Here is an 18,881-nt window from a genome sequence, read left to right on the forward strand (position 1 = left end):
AAAGTCATTTAGACTTGAAACTTTAGCTTGCTTTTTCTGCACAGATTGCTGCCTGACCCGTTGTGATTGCCCGCATTTGTAGTTTTCATTACAGATTCCAGCATGTGCAGTAATTTGCTGCTTCCTGAAATGTGAACTTGGTTCCACTCATTACTTCAAATACAATAGACAATGCCAACAAGTCTCAACTACAAATACAATCTTTGTATTAGAAATATTTAAAGTAATAACATCTTCTGCCTTGCTATTTCTGATCAATTGTTTACAAGTCACAAGAATGTAAATGTAAGCCATGACAAGATTTGAGATTTTCTTTTAAATCAACCTGTTCATGCATGTTTTGATAAGCCTCTGGAGCAGGTAAGACGTGAACCCATGCATCCTGGATCAGGATGTGACATAAGAACATGAAAGGCTCAAGAGAACTGATAGTTTTGTAACTAACAATAGGCGATAAAAGGTGATGGAATTAAATGTGATAATTAATTGAGGCTGAATAATTTAATTAATGGCTATGACTGCTTTCTTCAATGAACCAGAGCTGGTAAATATTCAGATGCCATGCTGCACATCAAAATGACCATTACTAACTTGGCAAATATTCATCTAAACGCCATTTCATAAAAACAGAATTGTGCAGCAAATAGCTAGATTAAAAAAGGATTTACAGCTCAAAAGGGGGCCATTCAGCCAGCATATTGCAGGCGAATCTTAAAAAAAAAGTTTAATTTAGTTTTGCGTCACAGCTTTTTCCTTATAACTTCGAAAATCAGCTCACTTCTAATACCTCACTGTTTTGTTTAAAGTTCCTGAGCTTCCATCACACTTTCAAGTAACGCATATCTGTTTGTTTGCCAAATGCCACCTGTTGGAGAAAATAGTTCCCTCCTACCTACTCTAAATCCTGTAGAAATGTAAAAATCTCTGTTACATCTCCACTTAATCTTGTCAGCCATCAATTTTTTGGCCTTTCCAGTGCAAGTATTTTTCGCATGCATGCGCGTATGTTAAATTCAGCAGAACGCAACGAATACAAACATCATTTCAATGTAAATATAAACAAGACTCAATGTTTATATTGAAATCTTAGTTACCCTTCAGCGAAGTAATACTTAAGGTACCATATTCTTAGCCCCAGTAGCACAAAAATATTAACAGTGGTCCAGAGTTTACTGCTGCCATACATTCAAAATTAAATAGACACAGGTAAATTATTTGTACTGCAATTAAAGCAAAATACTGCAAATGCTGGAAATATTTTTATAACATCATTTGTGGAATGTGGGCATCACTGGCTAGCAAGCATTTATTGCAGGCCCTAGTTGCCTTTGAACTGTTGCAATTCACATGCTATAGATTGACCCACAATGCCCTTAGGGAGGGAATTCCTGGAACGTGCCCCAACGACACTGAAGGAACATCAATATATTTCAAAGTCAGAATAGTGAATGACCTGGAGGTAGTTGTGTTGCCGTATATCTGCTGCCGTTGTCCTTCCAAAAGGGTGTGGGTTTGGAAGGTGTTGATTGAAGATCTTTGGTAAATGTTTGCATTGCCTTGTAGATAATATACAATGCTGCTACTAAGCATCTGTGATGGAGAAATAGATGCTTGTGGATGCGGTGCCAATCATGCAGGCTGCTTTGTCCTGAATGGCGTGAGGCTCCTTCAGTGTTGTTGGAACAGTACTGATCCACGCAAGTGGGGAGTATCTCATCATACTCCTGACTTGTGCCTTGCCGACGGTGAGCAGGCTGTGGGGAGTCCGGAAGTCAGTTACTTTCTGCAGTATCCCTAGCCTACGATCTAGTCATTGTGTTTATGTGGTGAGTCCAGTAGTTTCTGATCAGTGGTAACCCCCAGGATGTTGACACTTGGGCAATTCAGTGGTCGTAACACCACTGTTGTCAAGCTGCTTAGCGGAGGTCACTGCCTGTAATTTTTACGCCAATGTTACTTGCTACTTGCAAGCCTAAGCTTGGGTAGTGCCCAGATCTTGTTGCATTTGAATATGAACTGTTCAGTATTTCAGGAGTCCAACTGATACTGAAATATGAAAGTGCTGGAGACACTCAGCAGCTCTGGCAACATCAGCGAACAAAGAAACAGAATTAATGCTTGGAGTCCAATACAAATCTTCAGAATCTTTACAGTGCACTTTATTACCAGTAAAGATCTAAAGACAGTTTCTCTACAGGGGAAGTTATTCTGTCACTTATTCCACACTGGCTGGTGACCTTTACGTCACTGAAAAACAGTTTCATCTTATATATTCTACTAAAATGGTTTATTGTTTTGACCACCTCTATAAAGTTCTTAGCCTTCTTTGCTTTAAAGAGAGCCCCTCCTGTCACTTAAGGCTGTTGAAGACCCCGCACACTTTTCTACTTGACTCTTCCAATAAATCATTTCTGCATCCTCCCTGCCACCTTGGCATCACTCCGACAGAGTGCTGTTCAGAATCACCCATGATATTGCAACTGGGCTTGGACGTCCACAGTTCCGTAAAAGTGGAAACACAGTTAGCCAAGGTGATTGAAGCAGGCATGCCTTATGCCTTCTTATCGCCCTGAGTGTGGAGTACAAGAGTTGGCAAAACATGTTGTAGCTATATAAAACGCTTGTTAGGCTGAATTTGGAATATTGTGCGCAGTTTTGGTCACCTACCAGAAGGATGGGGATTGACTAACTAGGGCACTGACAATGAGGAAAGGTTGTTTTCATTGGAAAGACAGAGGTTGAGAGGAGACCTCAGAGGACTACAAAATTATGAGAGGCACAGATAGGATGGATAGTTGGAGATTTTTCCCAGGGTCGAAGTTTCAAATCCGAGTTTTTTTGTTTGGGGAGTGGGGGGAGGGCAGGTTCAAGGTCAGAGAGGGAAAATTTAAGGGAGACGTGCGAGGTAAGTTTTTCATGCAGAGAGTGGTAGCAGCCTGGAACACATTGCCAGAAGAGGTTGTGGAAGCGGGCACATTGAAGGCATTTAAGAGGCACCCAGATGGGTACATGAATAGGGACAGAACAGAGGGATACGGATTGAAAAATGGTAGGTTTGTTTTTAGATTAATTAGAGCATAATGGTCAGCACAAGCTTGGAGGGCCGAAGGACCGGTTCCTGTGCTGTACTTTTTCATTTGTTCATTCCAACTAAGACCTAACTAGCATTCATCATAAAATTCTTTGTTCTTTTACTTCTGTTAATAAAGCTAACAACCCTGTATGTCTCTGAAGAGGCTTTTATTTTGTCCTCCCATCAACTAGTGTAATTATATCTAACATATGTCATTGTTGCTGCAATTTTTTAATCTATTCTGCGTTGTCATTTATGTTGTCATTCCTCATTCATTCCACTTTTTCTGCATTAAGTTATATTGGTCAAGTATCTGCCAATATCCATTTAAAGCCTGTAAATATCTTCTTTACTGTTTGGCAAGTTGAGTGTTAAGTCATGCAGAGACTGTAAATTTATTTCCATTATGACCAAGGTCTGATCATCACTATTTCACAAAATGATGAACAAATCCAACATAAACACCTGAACATCAGCGCCCACTTTCCTCTAGGTTGAAAACAATCACTATGCCATTCTTCCTTGCTTTCCATCCCTTATTAACTTTTCCACTATCTTGTTAATTCCACAGGGTTTAACTTTGCTAACAGATCTATCATGAGGTATTTTGTCAAAATGTCTGTTGACTCATCATGTCAGCAACTGGGAAAAAGTTAACCTAGCCACCTAACTACTAAATTCCCATGTCCAATGTAACACTATCTGTACTAACAGACATATGGAATCCAAAAATAGTGGGTTATTACCGAGCTGAATTGTACATAAAATTTACTCAATTTTCTCAAGAAAAAGTAGTAACACTACTTAAGATAATTATAGAGGGAAAGGCAAATGAAAATAGGTCGGATGCTCCACATTTGGTGTCCATGTATTGCATGGCTTATAGCAGCACGTGTATCACAATTTCAACAAACTGATTTATAGCAAATGAAGTGAAGCTTAGAAGGAAGAGACGGGAGAAGTCAGAAAGCAAAGAATTATCTAAATAGCAAAACAAAAATCTGTCATATGAACTGACAGCATGATTATCCACTATGCTGTAAGCTTTTTGCATTCAAGAGAAATGAGAGAGGAGGATAAACAGTAATATTAAATCTTAGGCAACACTCAATTCTAACATACAGTTTAGAGCTATTGGGATGGAAAAAAAGACAGGGAAATTTCAGCTCCTTGAAATTTTAACAAAGATCATATCATAGATTCATTTAAAACAGTGAGGCCAAGAGTGCTAGTCGAGGAGAAAGGGTTAAAGGTAAGCAACAGCCATCTTCCCTAGGCTTATGAGAGATATTAAATTTCCAGTAGGAGGGAAGCAAAAATATTTCAGATTACAGAGTAGAATGTCTCAATGTGTTGTAAAGACGTTTTATGAAATAAAATTTGACAACAGGCCATGCGGAGATATTAGGACAGACAGTTAAAGCATTGGAAAGGGGTATGGTTTAAGGGAACATTGAAAGGAGGAAAAAGTGAGTGGTTAGGGAGGGAAAATCCAGAGCTCAAGCCTTGACAGATGAAGGCCACCAACAGTATATTGATTAAAATCAGAATGCTAAAAAAAGGTCAGAATCAGAGCAGTGGGAGTCAGAATCAGAGCACCCTGAAATCTCTCAGGATTCCACAATTGGAGATCACAGAGAGAAATGAGGAAAATTATGGAAGAACTTAAATGGAGATGAATATTTTAAAATTAGGTTGTGCACTGCCCCATAAATTTGGGCAAGTGATCATGGCATTGGGGCGAAAAAAAAACTGTAACTGAGAAAATAATATGAAGTCAAAATAAAGTCTACCCAAAAATTGTCTTGTATAATCGGTAACACTTTGTAACTCTGGTTAAGCAAATGATTCTAATTTTCTTCCACTAATGGAAATATGATAAATGCATTGAACAAACATATTCATTCAACTGAGGCCCAACTTTGAATATCATATAAAACTTTCAGTCATTTAATTTGCCACTTAAAATATTCAACTCCCAAGCCACATCATTCTGCTGCATGGAAAGAAAATTATTTTTTAATCTACTTTCTTGTATGGAAAAGAAGAGTAAGAAAGAAGTAAATCAAAGGTTGGAAGATAACTGGCAGCTCAATTCAAAGTAAATTCAACAACTACATGGACATATTCAGTTCCAAATATGCTTGAAGCGATTAGCTTGTCTAACAGATGATAATCAAATACTCATGCAAAGCAATTATTTCTAATATAACCCTTGCAGACAAATTTTTGACTAAATTATACCGATACCCTTTAGCTCAAAGGTAATAGTAATGTCAATTTATATAGCCCAATGAACACCTTGGGATCAATTATGACATTAAGGTAGCAAACAGTTTGGCTGAGCCAAAGAAGCAGCAAGGAGAGGGATGACAAATACAAGGGAATCCATGAACAGTAGAGCTCTAGGAAGCACTAAGGATCAGAGGGGCCTTGGTGTGCATGCACACCAATCCCTTAAGGTATCGGGGAAGTGAATAAAGTGGTTAAGAAGATATAAAGTATACTTGGCTTTATTAATTGAGGTGTAGAGCTCAAGAGCAAGGTAGTTATGCTGGAACTGCATAAAGCATTGGTTAGGTCAGAGTGAGGGTATTGCGTGCAGTTCTGAAAACCACATTATAGGAGGAATGTGATAACACCGGAGAGGGTACACACAGAATATTTACCAGGGGACGTTGCCTGGGCTGGAGAGTTTCAGTTATTACTGTCTGAAAGGAGTATTCAAATTCTTTACTCAGGTGTTTGTTTCCTTTTGTGACAGACAAAAGATAGAGAATTGATTCTGATTTTATTTTAGCAAATCCTTCTTTAATTAATCCTTTAGGTTGTAACAATCAGCACAAAACATACATTTGTTGAAACATTTACTTCTTACTTCATCTAACTTAATTCAACTTAACCTCACTTCATTTAATTCCGCTTTATTTTACTGGGCTTAACGCACATTTAATCCTAACTCTAACTCTACAAGTTTGGCTTGAAACAAATACCACCCTGATTTGAGTGAAGTGGCCAACTTTTGATCTCAGTGTAGATCTTGTCTCATGATTCTTTGCCTTCTCTGAACATGACTTCAGAGCATGAACTTCTCTTATGATTTTGAATGCTTCTCCTGCAAAATCTTCTGTTCTGCTCACTTTTATCACGAATGGTGCTCATTTCCAAAAACTTCTCTGGTACTCAGCCAATGAATTGACCAACTCTGATCACAATGTTCAATCCCAGCCAATGGGATTTTACTGGTAAGCAACTGCCAAATGTTAAACAGCCACATTCTGTGTTCTACATAGGATAATATGGCAGCATGGTGGCTCAGTGGTTAGCACTGCAGCGTCACAATGCCGGGGACCCGGGTTTGATTCCAGCCTCGGGTAACTGTCTGTGTGGAGTTTGCACATTCTCCCAGTGTCTGCGTGGGTTTCCTCCGGGTGCTCCGGTTTCCTCCCACAGTCCAAAGATGCGCAGGCTAGGTGGATTGGCCATGCTAAATTGCCCATAGTGTTCAGGGGTGTGTGTTGGTTATAGGGGGATGGGTCTGGGTGGGATGCTGCAGGGGGTGGTGTGGACCTGTTGGGCCGAAGGGCCTGTTTCCACACTGTAGGGAATCTAATCTAATCTAATATGGTGTCAGTTTGTCTAGCTGACTATCATGTTACGTCGGGAGAGAGAAGATCTGGGATTTGAACCCGGGTTGCCCTGTCACCAGCCCGGTGACATGACCACTTTGCCACAGTTGGTGATGAAGGGTCTAGGCCCAAAACATCAGCTTTTGTGCTCCTAAGATGCTGCTTGGCTTGCTGTGTTCATCCAGCTCTACTCTTTGTTATCATGTTACGTGCCTTATTTGGTCAACTCAGGAAACTGCAGGTGACAGCTAACAGAACAGGTCACAATATGTCCTGGCTGCAGCTTCAATTGAGGTCAGAGTTTAAACTAGCTTGACCAAAATTCCCAGTATGATTGACTGTAGCTCTTAACCAGTCTTGGAGCCATTTCGGCACTGGCTATCCGAACACACTGTGTTAAAAAAATAGACAGGCTTGGTTGTTTTCCTTAGAGCGAAGGAGATTGACAGAGTGGTAATGAGAAGTGAGAGGAGTATTCTGGAAGATTCTGCAAGAGTCTTTCCTTTCTATCAGAAACACGTAAAAGGGAGAGGTCATTTTGGAGACGGCTGCTGAGGTCAAACTGTGAGCTTTGATAAGCGTTAGGCTTCACTGTGGAGGGTGAGCACCATTAAAAGGTGTGGCAAGGTAAGGTATTTTCTTTTAATCCAATAGTTACTACAGGGGTAGTAATGGCAGTGGAATGGTATCCTCCTCCTGTAAGATATGGGAAAGCAGGGATGGTCAAATAGCAAGATAATAAAATGTGAGGCTGGATGAACACAGCAGGCCCAGCAGCATCTCAGGAGCTCAAAAGCTGACGTTTCGGGCCTAGACCCTTCATCAGAGAGGGGGATGGGGTGAGGGTTCTGGAATAAATAGGGAGAGAGGGGGAGGCGGACCGAAGATGGAGAGAAAAGAAGATAGGTGGAGAGGAGAATATAGGTGGGGAGGTAGGGAGGGGATAGGTCAGTCCAGGGAAGATGGACAGGTCAAGGAGGTGGGATGAGGTTAGTAGGTAGGAGATGGAGGTGCGGCTTGGGGTGGGAGGAAGGGATGGGTGAGAGGAAGAACAGGTTAGGGAGGCAGAGACAGGTTGGACTGGTTTTGAGATGCAGTGGGTGGAGGGGAAGAGCTGGGCTGGTTGTGCGGTGCAGTGGGGGAAGGGGAGATTTTGAAGCTGGTGAAGTCCACATTGATACCATTGGGCTGCAGGGTTCCCAAGCGGAATATGAGTTGCTGTTCCTGCAACCTTCGGGTGGCATCATTGTGGCACTGCATGGACCTCCTCCATTATCTCTGATAGTCAAATAGCAGCTATGTTTGCAGGAAATATGTCTATCTGCAGTTCCTCTCGGGCCACATGGATTAGTTAAAATTGTAGATGGATTCACTGATGACGATACAAGAGGCTGAACATTATATAGGTAGGAGTTTCATGAAAGGTTCAGCCAGACAGATGGGTGACCATCCAGAGGGACAGGCACTCAGTGTAGAAGTCCCTTGGGGCAAGAATGTTGCCTTGGGTACTGTTGGGGAGATCAACTCTCAGGGGAAACAACTGCTACAGCTAGATCAATGGCACCACAACTGGTTCTGATCTACAGCAGAGAGGGTCAATGTGTGGGTGAGTGATAATGACATAGAACTGTAGTGATATAGTCAGGAGCACAGATGGATGCTTTTGCAACAGGGAGTGAGATTCCAGAATAACTCTCTCTCTGTTGCCATTGTCAAGGGCAATTCTCAGCAGGCACAAGACATTCTGAAATACTGAAAAAACTAAAAGAACAATACAGCACAAGAACAGGCCCTTCGGCCCTCTCAGCCTGCGCCACTGAGTTTTGCCCTTCCATACTAAACAGCCTTCATTTACAGGATCCATATCCCTCTATTAACTTCTTGTTCATGTATTCGTCCAGGTGCTTCTTGAATCTGCTTCCACTGCTTCCTCTGGCAGCATGTTCCAGGCACTTAGCACCCTTTGTGTGAAAAACACATCTTGTACATCTCTTTTAAACTTTCCCCCTCATACCTTGAACCTAGAGTAATTGACCCCTCCCCTCTAGGGATAAAGCTGACACTTTCCACTCTATCAATGCTACTCAATCTTTTAAACTTCTATTAGGTTACCCCTCAACCTCCTGCGTTCCAGTGGAAACAAACCCAGTCTAACCAACCTTTCTTCACAGATAAAATCCCACATAACAGGCAACACCTGGTAAACCTTTACCCTCTCCAAAGTGCCCACGATCCTGCTGTACTGTGGTGACCAGAGCTGTACATAAGTTTCCAAGTGTGGCCTAACTGAAGTTCTATAAAGCTACAGCGTAACTTGTACATAGAACATATAACATTACAGCACAGTACAGGCCAATCGGCCCTCGATGTTGTGCCGAACTGTCATACCGATCTCAAGCCCATCTAACCTACACTATTCCATGTACGTCCATATGCTTGTCCAATGACTACTTAAATGTACCTAAAGTTGGCGAATCTACTACCGTTGCAGGCTAAGCAGTCCATTCCCTTACTATTCTCTGAGTAAAGAAACTACCTCTGACATCTGTCCTATATCTTTCACCCCTCAATTTAAAGCTATGCCCCCTTGTGCTCGCCGTCACCATCCTAGGAAAAAGGCTCTCCCTATCCACCCTATCTAATCCTCTGATTATTTTATATGTTTCAATTAAGGCACCTCTCAACCTTCTTCTCTCTAATGAAAACAGCCTCAACTCCCGCAGCCTTTCCTCATTAGACCTTCCCTCCATACCAGACAACATCCTAGTAAATCTCCTCTGCACCCTTTCCAAAGCTTCCACATCCTTCTTATAATGCGGTGACCAGAACTGTACACAATACTCCAAGTGCGGCCACAACAGAGTTTTGTACAGCTTCACCATAACCTCTTGGTTCCGGAACTCGATCCCTCTATTAATAAAAGCTAAAACACTGTATGCCTTCCTAACAGCCCTGTCAACCTGGGTGGCAACTTTCAAAGATCTGCGTACAGGGACACTGGGGTCTCTCTGCTCACCTACACTACTAAGAATCTTATCATTAGCCTGTACTTTGCCTTCCGGTTACTCCTACCATAGTGCATCACTTCACACTTGTCTGCAGTAAACTCCATTTGCCACCTCTCAGCCCAGCTCTGCAGCTTATCTATGTCTCTCTGCAACCTACAGCATCCTTCGTCACTATCCACAACTCCACCAACCTTAGTGTCATCTGCAAATTTACTAACCCATTCCTCTACGCCCTCATCCAGGTCATTTATAAAAATGACACACAGCAGTGGACGCAACACCGACCCTTGCGGTACACCTCTAGTAACTGGATGAACATTTCCCATCAACTACCACCCTCTGTCTTCTTTCAGAAAGCAATTTCTGATCTAAACTGCTATATCTCCCATCATCCCATTCCTCCGCATTTTGTACAATAGCCTATTGTGGGGAACCTTATCAAACGCCTTGCTGAAATCCATATACACCACATCAACCGGTTTACTCTCATCTACCTGTTTGGTCACCTTCTCAAAGAACTCAATAAGGTTTGTGAGGCACGACCTTCCCTTCACAAAACCGTGCTGACTATCCCTAATCAAAATTATTCTTTTCCAGATGATTATAAATCCTATCCCTTATAACCTTTTCCAACACTTTACCAACAACTGAGGTAAGGCTCACTGGTCTATAATTACCAGGGTTGTCTCTACTCCCCTTCTTGAATAGGGGAACCACATTTGCTATCCTCCAGTCATCTGACACTATTCCTGTAGACAATGACGAGTTAAAGATCAATGCCAAAGGCTCGGCAATCTCCTCTCTGGCTTCCCAGAGGATCCGAGGATAAATCCCATCCAGCCCAGGGGACTTATCTATCTTCACCCTCTGAAGGATTTCTCATACCTCTTCCTTGTGAACCTCAATCCCACCCAGTCCAGTAACCTGTATCTCAATATTCTCCTCAACAACATTGTCGTTTTCTAGAGTGAATACTGTTGAAAAATATTCATTTAGCGCTTCCCCTATCTCATCTGACTCCACACACAACTTACCACTACTATCCTTGATTGGACCCTGATCCTATCCGATAACAACTTCTCATGTCTCCTCCTGGCTCTTCTGAGCTCTCTCTTTAGGTCTTTCCTGGCTACCTCGTAGCCCTCAAGTGCCCTAACTGAGCCTTCACATCTCATCCTAACATAAGCCTTCTTCTTCCTCTTGACCAGAGATTCCACCTCCTTCGTAAACCATGGCTCCCGCACTCTACAGCTTCCTCCCTGCCTGACAGAAACATATTTATCTAGGACACACAGGAGCTTTTCCTTGAATAAGCTCCACATTTCTAATGTGCCCATCCCCTGCAGTTTCCTCCCCCATCCTATGCTCCCTAAATCTTGGCTCATCACATCGTAATTGCCTTTCCCCCAGCTATAACTCTTGCCCAGTGGTATACACCTATCCTTTTCCGTCACTAAAGTAAACATAACAGAATTGTAATCGCTATCAACAAAGTGCTCACCTACTTCCAAATCTAACACCTGGCCCGGCTCATTTCCCAGTACCAAATCTACTGTGGCTTCGCCCCTTGTTGGCCTATCTGCATACTGTGTCAGGAAGCCCTTCTGCACACTCTGGACAAAAACTGACCCGTCTATAGTCCTCGAACTATAGTGTTCCCAGTCAGTATTTGGAAAGTTGAAGTCCCCCATGATAACTACCCTGTCTCTCTCAGTCCTATCGAGAATCGTCTTTGCTATCCTTTCCTCTACATCTCTGGGACTATTCGGAGGCCTATAGAAAACTCCCAACAGGGTGACCTCTCCTTTCCTGTTTCTAACCTCAGCCCATATTACTTCAGCTGACGAGTCCCCAAACATCCTTTCTGCAACTGTAATATTGTCCTTGATCAACAATGCCACACCTCCGCCCCTTTTACCATCTTCTCCGTTCTTACTGAAACATCTAAATCCCGGAATCTGCAACAACCATTCTTTCCTTTTACTCACTGTCCCTTCCAATGAAGGCAGCATGCCATGAGACTTTTTACTACCTTAACTACATCCGCACCCAGATCCCTCTGCGTACTAATACTCCTAAGGGTTCTGCTATTCACTATATAATTTCTACCTATACTTAACCTTGCAAAATGCACCTTCTCACATTTGTCCAGATTATACTCTATCTGCCATTTCTACATTCATGCTTCTAACTGTCGAAATCCTGCTGTATCCTCTGACAATCCTTTTCATTATCCATAACTCCATCAATCTTTGTATCACCCGCAAACTTAATAATTAGAACTACATTTTCCTCCAAAATCATTTATGTAGATCACAAACAGCAGAGGCCTCAACACTGATCCCTGTGGAACACCACTAGTAACAGCCATCCATTTGAAAAACATCCTTCCACTGCTACCCCCTGTCTTCTATGCCAGTTCACCCCTGATACCATGTGACTTCACCTTTTGTACCAATGTGCCATGAGGAACCTTGTCAAAGGCTTTACTGAAGACCCTGCAGTCAACATCAACCACTTTTCGTTCATCAATCATCTTTGTTATCTCCTCAAAAATCTTGACCCAATTAGTGAGGCATGACCCTCCCTGCTCAAAGCCATGCTCTCTATCACTAGTAAGTCTTTTTGGTTCTAAATGCATGTAGATCTTGTCCCTGAGAATCTTTCCCAATAATTTCTGTACCACCGACATAAGACTCATTGGCCTGTAATTTCCAGCATTATCCTTGCTACCCTTCTTAAATAGTGGGATAACATTGGCTGTTCTCCAGTCCTATGGGACTTCACTTGTGGCCAAAGGGGATACAAAGATGTCTGTCAAATCTCCTGCAATTTGTTCTCTTGCCTCTCTCAATATTCTGGGGTAGATCCCATCAGGACTCGGGGACTTATCTACCTTAATACTTTTTAAGACACAGAACACTTCTTTTTTAATAGCAACTTGGCTGAGAAGCTCGACACTCGCTTCCCTGAGATCATTCTCCATTAATCCCTTCTCTTTGGTGAATACCGACTTGAAGTATTCGTTTAGGACCTCACTAACTTCTTCTGGCTCCACACATATGTTCCCTCCTTTGTCCCTGAGTGGGCCAATCCTTTCCCTGACTACCCTCTTGCTTTTTAATACATATAAAAAGCCTTGGCATTATCATTAACCCCGTTTGTTAACGACTTTTCACTTTACCCCTTCTAATTCCTCGTTTAAGTTCTTTCCTACTTCCCTTGTATACTTCAAGGGCTTCATCAGTTCCTGTCCTCCTCTACCTTATATATGCTTCCTTCTGATCAAGTCATCATATCCCTAATCATTCAAGGTTAATCTAACTTGCCATAACTATCCTTTTTTGGAGGAACATACCTCTCCTGAACTCTTATTAACTACCATTTTAAATTTTTTTAGATTAGATTACCTACAGCGTGGAAACAGGCCATTCGGCCCAATAAGTCCACACCGCCCCTTGAAGCATCCCATCCAGACCCATTCACCTATAATCCACACACCCCTGAACACTACGGGAAAATTAGCATGGCCAATCCACCTAGCCTGCACATCTCTGGACTGTGGGAGGAAACCGGAGCACCCAGAGGAAACCCACGCAGACACGGGGAGAACATGCAAACTCCACATAATACCCTCACATGTCTTATATAGATTTATTCTCAAAATGCCATGTGTTTATCCTATATGCCCAGTTGTTTCTACTCTGACTAACTTGTGGCACTGGTAATAATACTGAGGTAACTACCTTTGAGATACTACATTTCAGCTTTCTTCCTAGTTCTTTTTCTACTGCTTTTAGGACCTCATCCCTTTTCTTAACCCACGTCATCAGTACCAGCATATACCATAGAACATAGAACATAGAACAGTACAGCACAGAACAGGCCCTTCAGCCCACAATGTTGTGCCGACCATTGATCCTCATGTATGCACCCTCAAATTTCTGTGACCATATGCATGTCCAGCAGTCTCTTAAATGACCCCAATGACCTTGCTTCCACAACTGCTGCTGGCAACGCATTCCATGCTCTCACAACTCTCATGAGCACCTACCATGACCACTGGCTGTTCATCCTCCACCTTCAGAATGTTCTGTAACTGCTCCAAGACATCCAGGACCCTAGCACCAGGGAAAAAATACACCATCTTCAACTCTCATTTATGCCCACTCAAACACCTATCTATTCCCCTTACAATTGAATCCCCTATAACTGTAGCATTTCTATGCCCATCTCTCTCTCTCTCCTTCTGCAGCAGAGCCAACAACGGTGCCATGATTTTGGCTGCTGCTGTTATCCCCTGAGAGGCCATTCCCCTTAACAGTATCCAAAATGCTATATCTGTATTGCAGGAAACAGCCAAAGGAGATTCCTGCATTACCTGCTTAGCCCTCCTGCTCTGCCTGATGGTCAACCATTCCCTTCCTGCCTGTGGAAACAGAGTCTGCAGTGCGACCACCTCTATCCACGCGCTATCCATGACACTCTTTGCCTCACGGATGCTCCACAGCATTTGCAGACGCCGTTCTAACTCCGAACTCGGGCTTCCAGGAGCTACAACTGACACTTCTTGCTGACATGCAGGTTCCAGGCACTGGAAATGTGCCCTGCTTCCTACGCTGAGCAAGAGGAGTAAACTATATTTTGCAGCTCTCATGCCATGTCTTACCCCTTTAAGTTGATTAATTCTTGGTATTGAAAGAACTTAATATTGTAAGTCAAAGCTGCTGATGTTCTCTGCTCCAATAACAATTTCTCAAAAACTTATCTGTTATCCATGAACAACAATTTCCAGAAGCAGTTTGGGCTCATGCTTCCTTACCCACTGGAACTCTTGTTGCCGATCTTCCTCTCAATGTTCTGTCTCCTCTGAACTTTGCCTCTTTTTGTTTTGATTACAGGAGAAAACAGTACAGTAATGTAACATTTGGAGCTAACTGTTCCTGAACAGCAGGCTCTTGCATGATACCCTTCATGCTCACACTGATTGTGAAGTTCAATCCCAGAATGCAAACAAGTGACAACTCAGCACCCTCTGGTTATCTAAAAATCCCTTAAATGCCCTTTTAAGATCAGCCTCCGCCACCACCCTTGCAGCGTATTCCAGGCTCCAGGCTTGTGTGAAAAAAAACTTGCCCCTCACATTTTGTTTGAACTTTCCCTCTCTCACCATGCCCCCTAGTATTAGATTTTTCAACTCGGGGAAAAGATTCTGACCGTCAACTCTGTCTGTGCATCTCATAATTTTATCAAGTCTCCAGCCAGCCTCCGCTGCTCCAAAAATGTAATGAGTTTTTCTAGCCTCTCCTTACAGCTCATACCTTCTAACCGAGGCAGCATCCTACTACACCCTCTCCAAAGCCTCCACATCGTTCCTGTAACATGGCAACCAGAACTGAACGCAACAGTCTAAGTGTAGCCTGACCAAAGTCTTATAAAACTGAAACATGACATCATGACTCTTGTACTCTATTCCCTGACCAATAAAGGCAAGCATGCTGTACGCCTTGTTTACCGCCCTATCTACTTGCATGGCCACTTTCAGAAAGCTACGGACTTGAACCCCAAGGTCTCTCTACACATCAATGGTAATAAGATTTAATGATTCTATACCCATTTGCAAAAAGTACAGAAATGTTAATGAGACAGAATACCCAGCCACACTAGAATCCACACCGAAGACCAACGGTATCAATGAGGAAACACAAAAAGCCTTGAGACAGACAGTGGTCGCAACAGTGACCAGAAGGAACGAATTCAACATGCTCAACACAACAGAAAGGCAGGCCTTGGAAAGACTGAAAAAAGGCAAAAACATCATAATCCTACCAGTAAACAAAGGACACATGACAGCAATTCTCAACATGTCAGACTACATCCCTAAAGCACAGATGCTATTAGCAGACATAAATACATACAATTGGGAACAGACCTGACATCGCAACTGGGTAACAGTCATCTATATGCTAAACACACTTAAACAGACTGTACAAATCAACAAAACAGGCTACCTAAAAATGAAACGTTAAGGGACAAACACAACGAATCCAAGGCCTCCCAAAGGAACACAAATCTGAAGTACCCCTCAAACCCATAATCTCTCTCCCAGGCACACCAAAATTTCTCTCCCAGGCACACCAACACACAGGTTAGCCAAGGAAGTACAACAAAGACTAAAGCACGTTGTCAGCAACTGAGCCCACTCAATCCATGCAGCCCAGGAGTTCCTCAATTCCCTCAAAGACATATGAACAGACAAGGATGAGACCACAGTACCCTTTAACATTACTGCTATATACCCATTGATCAATATACCACTAGCAAGAGAAACACTAGCTGCACTACTGAAGGAACCGGACCCAAATAACACCATCTTCACAGAGAACATGCTGAAATTACTGGACCTATGCCTCACGACTCACTTTACCTTTAATGGCCAGATCTACGAACAAATTAACGTAACACCTATGGGGCCACCCATCTCTGGATTAATAGCAGAAGCAGTGATGGAGAGACTTGAAAGCACAGTCCTTCCACAGGTCCAACGCAAAACATGGATCCGATATGTGGACGGCACTTTCATTATGATTAAATGAACTAAACTAGAAGAAATACATCAACTTATAAACAACATTTTCACCAATATCAAATTCTTCAGAGAAGAGAAAGAAGGACAAACAGCTCCCATTCCTGGATGAGATGAAACAGAACGTACAGTACAGTACAGGTCCTTTAGCCCACGATGTTGTGCTGATCTATTATTCTGCTCTAAGATCAAACTATCCTGCATATCCTACTTTTTACTATCATCCATGCGCCTATCCAAGAGTCGCTTAAATGTCTCTAATGTATCTGACTCTACTATCATTGCTGGCAGCTCATTCAACACACCCACCATTCTGTGTAAAGAACTTATCTCTGACATCTCCCCTACACCTTCCTCCTATCATCTTCAAATTATGCCCCCTCGTGATAGTCATTTCCATCCTGGGAAAAAGTCTCTGACTATCCATTCTATCTACGCCTCTTGTCATCTTGTACTTCTCTATCAAGTCACCTCTCATCCTTCTTCGCTCCAATGAAAAAAGCCCTAGCTCCCTCAACCTTTCCTCATAAGGCCTGCCCTCCTGTCCAGATAGCATCCTGGTAAATCTCCTCTGCACCCTCCCTAAAGGTTCCACATCCCTCCTATAATCAGGAGTCCAGAACTGAACACAATATTTCAAGTGTGGTCTAACAAGGATTTTATAGAGCTGCGGCATAACCTCATCGCTCTTAAACTCAATTCCCCTGTCAATGAAAGCCAACACACCATACGCCTTCTTTACAACCCTATTAATTTGGGTAGCAACTATGAGGGATCAATGGACGTGGACCCCAATATCTCTTTGGTCCTCCACACTGCCAAGAATCCTGCCATTAACCCCGTATTCTGCATTCAAATTTGTCCTTCCAAAATTAATTACTTTACATTTTTCTGGGGTACTGAGTTTAAAAATTGGCAGGTAATGTTGCAGCTTTATAAAACCTTAGTTAGGCCGCATTTGGAATATTGTATTCAATTGTGGTTGCCACTCTACCAGAAGGATGTGGTGGCTTTGGAGAGGATACAGAAAAGATTTACCAGGATGTTACCTGGAATGGAGGGCATTAGCTATGAGGAGAGGTTGGAGAAACCTGGGTTGTTCTCAGGAACGATGAAGGTTGAGGGGTAACCTGATAGAGGTCTACAAAGATTATGAAGGGCACAGACAGACTGGACAGTCAGAAGCTTTTTCCCAAGGTGGAAGAGTCTGTTACCAGGGGCTATGTTTAAGGTGCAAGGGGCAAGGTTTACAGGTGATGTACGAAGCAAGTTTTTCTGCACAGAGTGGTGGGTGCCTGGAATGTGCTACCAGGGGAAGTGGCTGAAGCAGATACTATAGTGACTTTTAAAGGGTGTCTTGACAAATACATGAATAGAATGGGAATAGAGGGATTCGGTCCTGAGTAGGGGATTTTAGTTGTGACTGGCAGCATGTTGGTGCAGGTTTCAAGGGCCGAAAGGCCTGTTACTGTACTGCAGTTTTCTTTGTTCTTGTTCTTTCGGAATTTATAAATTCCAACAGACCCCTTGCTTAACATAGCAAGCGGGAAAATACAACAACGATTCATCAGAGGCTGCACTGATGTTACTCAGCAGGGTAATGAAACATCTGCAAACAAATGAACCAGCTCAGCGAGTAAACCAACCACAGCATCTACAACCTGAGCTACAAATCTGCTCAAGAATATTTGTTTAAGAAAGGCCACAGGGATAATCCAGGAAATTATTAGCGGGTGATCCTTAAGTCAGTGGTCAGAAAACTTATTGGGAAAATTCTTAAGGGACAGAATTTACTTGCATTTGAAAAATAATCATAGAAGCCCCACAGTATGGAAAAGCAGGCCATTTGGCCCACGGTTCCATGCCAAACCACAGACTTATCCCTGCAACCCTGTATTTACCATGGCTAATCAATATAGACTGCACATCCTTGGACACTATGGGCAAATTAGCTTGATAAACTATGTAACCTGCACATCATTGGATTATGGGAGGAAACCAGAGCACCCTGAGGAAATTCATGCAGGCACGAGGAGAAATGTGCAAACCCCACACAGACAGTTGCCAGAGGGCAGAACTGAATCTACCTCCCTAATGCTGTGAGGGAGTAGTGTTAACCACTGAGCCACCAAGCCACGCTAATGGACTTATCCACATGACTTTGTGCAGGTGAAGTCTTGTCACACAAAATTGGATTTCTTGATGAAATGGATGAAGATGAATGATGAGGCTAGGGCAGTGAATGTTGTCTACATGAATTTTACTGAAGCATTTGACAAGGTCCCTCATGGTAGGTTGGTCCAGAAGATTAATTAGTGGTGAATTTGTAAGTTGGATTGGCTTCGTCATAGAAGAGACAGGGTAGTGGTGGAGGGGCATTCTTCTGACTGAATGTCTGTGACCAATAGTGTTGTACAAGGATCAGTGCTGGACCTCTGTTGTTTACAAGATATATAAATGATTTGGATAAAAATATAGGTGGTGTGATTAGGAGAGTTGATAACAAAAGTACACAAATTAAGATAACTGGCAAAAGAATTACAGGCAACAGTAGAAAGAAAGCACTCACACCACAGATTACGATG

The 18,881-nt window shown here is 42.6% G+C and overlaps 1 protein-coding gene across 1 annotated transcript in view; it reads right to left on the reverse strand.

The window, feature by feature from the left end:
* Window positions 1–18,881, reverse strand: part of naf1 (nuclear assembly factor 1 homolog (S. cerevisiae)) — a 251,580-nt gene that overhangs the window by 47,262 nt on the left and 185,437 nt on the right. The gene's annotated exons all lie outside the window — the stretch shown is intronic.

The sequence above is a fragment of the Stegostoma tigrinum genome, chromosome 1 (assembly GCF_030684315.1).
Source record: "Stegostoma tigrinum isolate sSteTig4 chromosome 1, sSteTig4.hap1, whole genome shotgun sequence".
Classification (NCBI taxonomy): domain Eukaryota; kingdom Metazoa; phylum Chordata; class Chondrichthyes; order Orectolobiformes; family Stegostomatidae; genus Stegostoma; species Stegostoma tigrinum.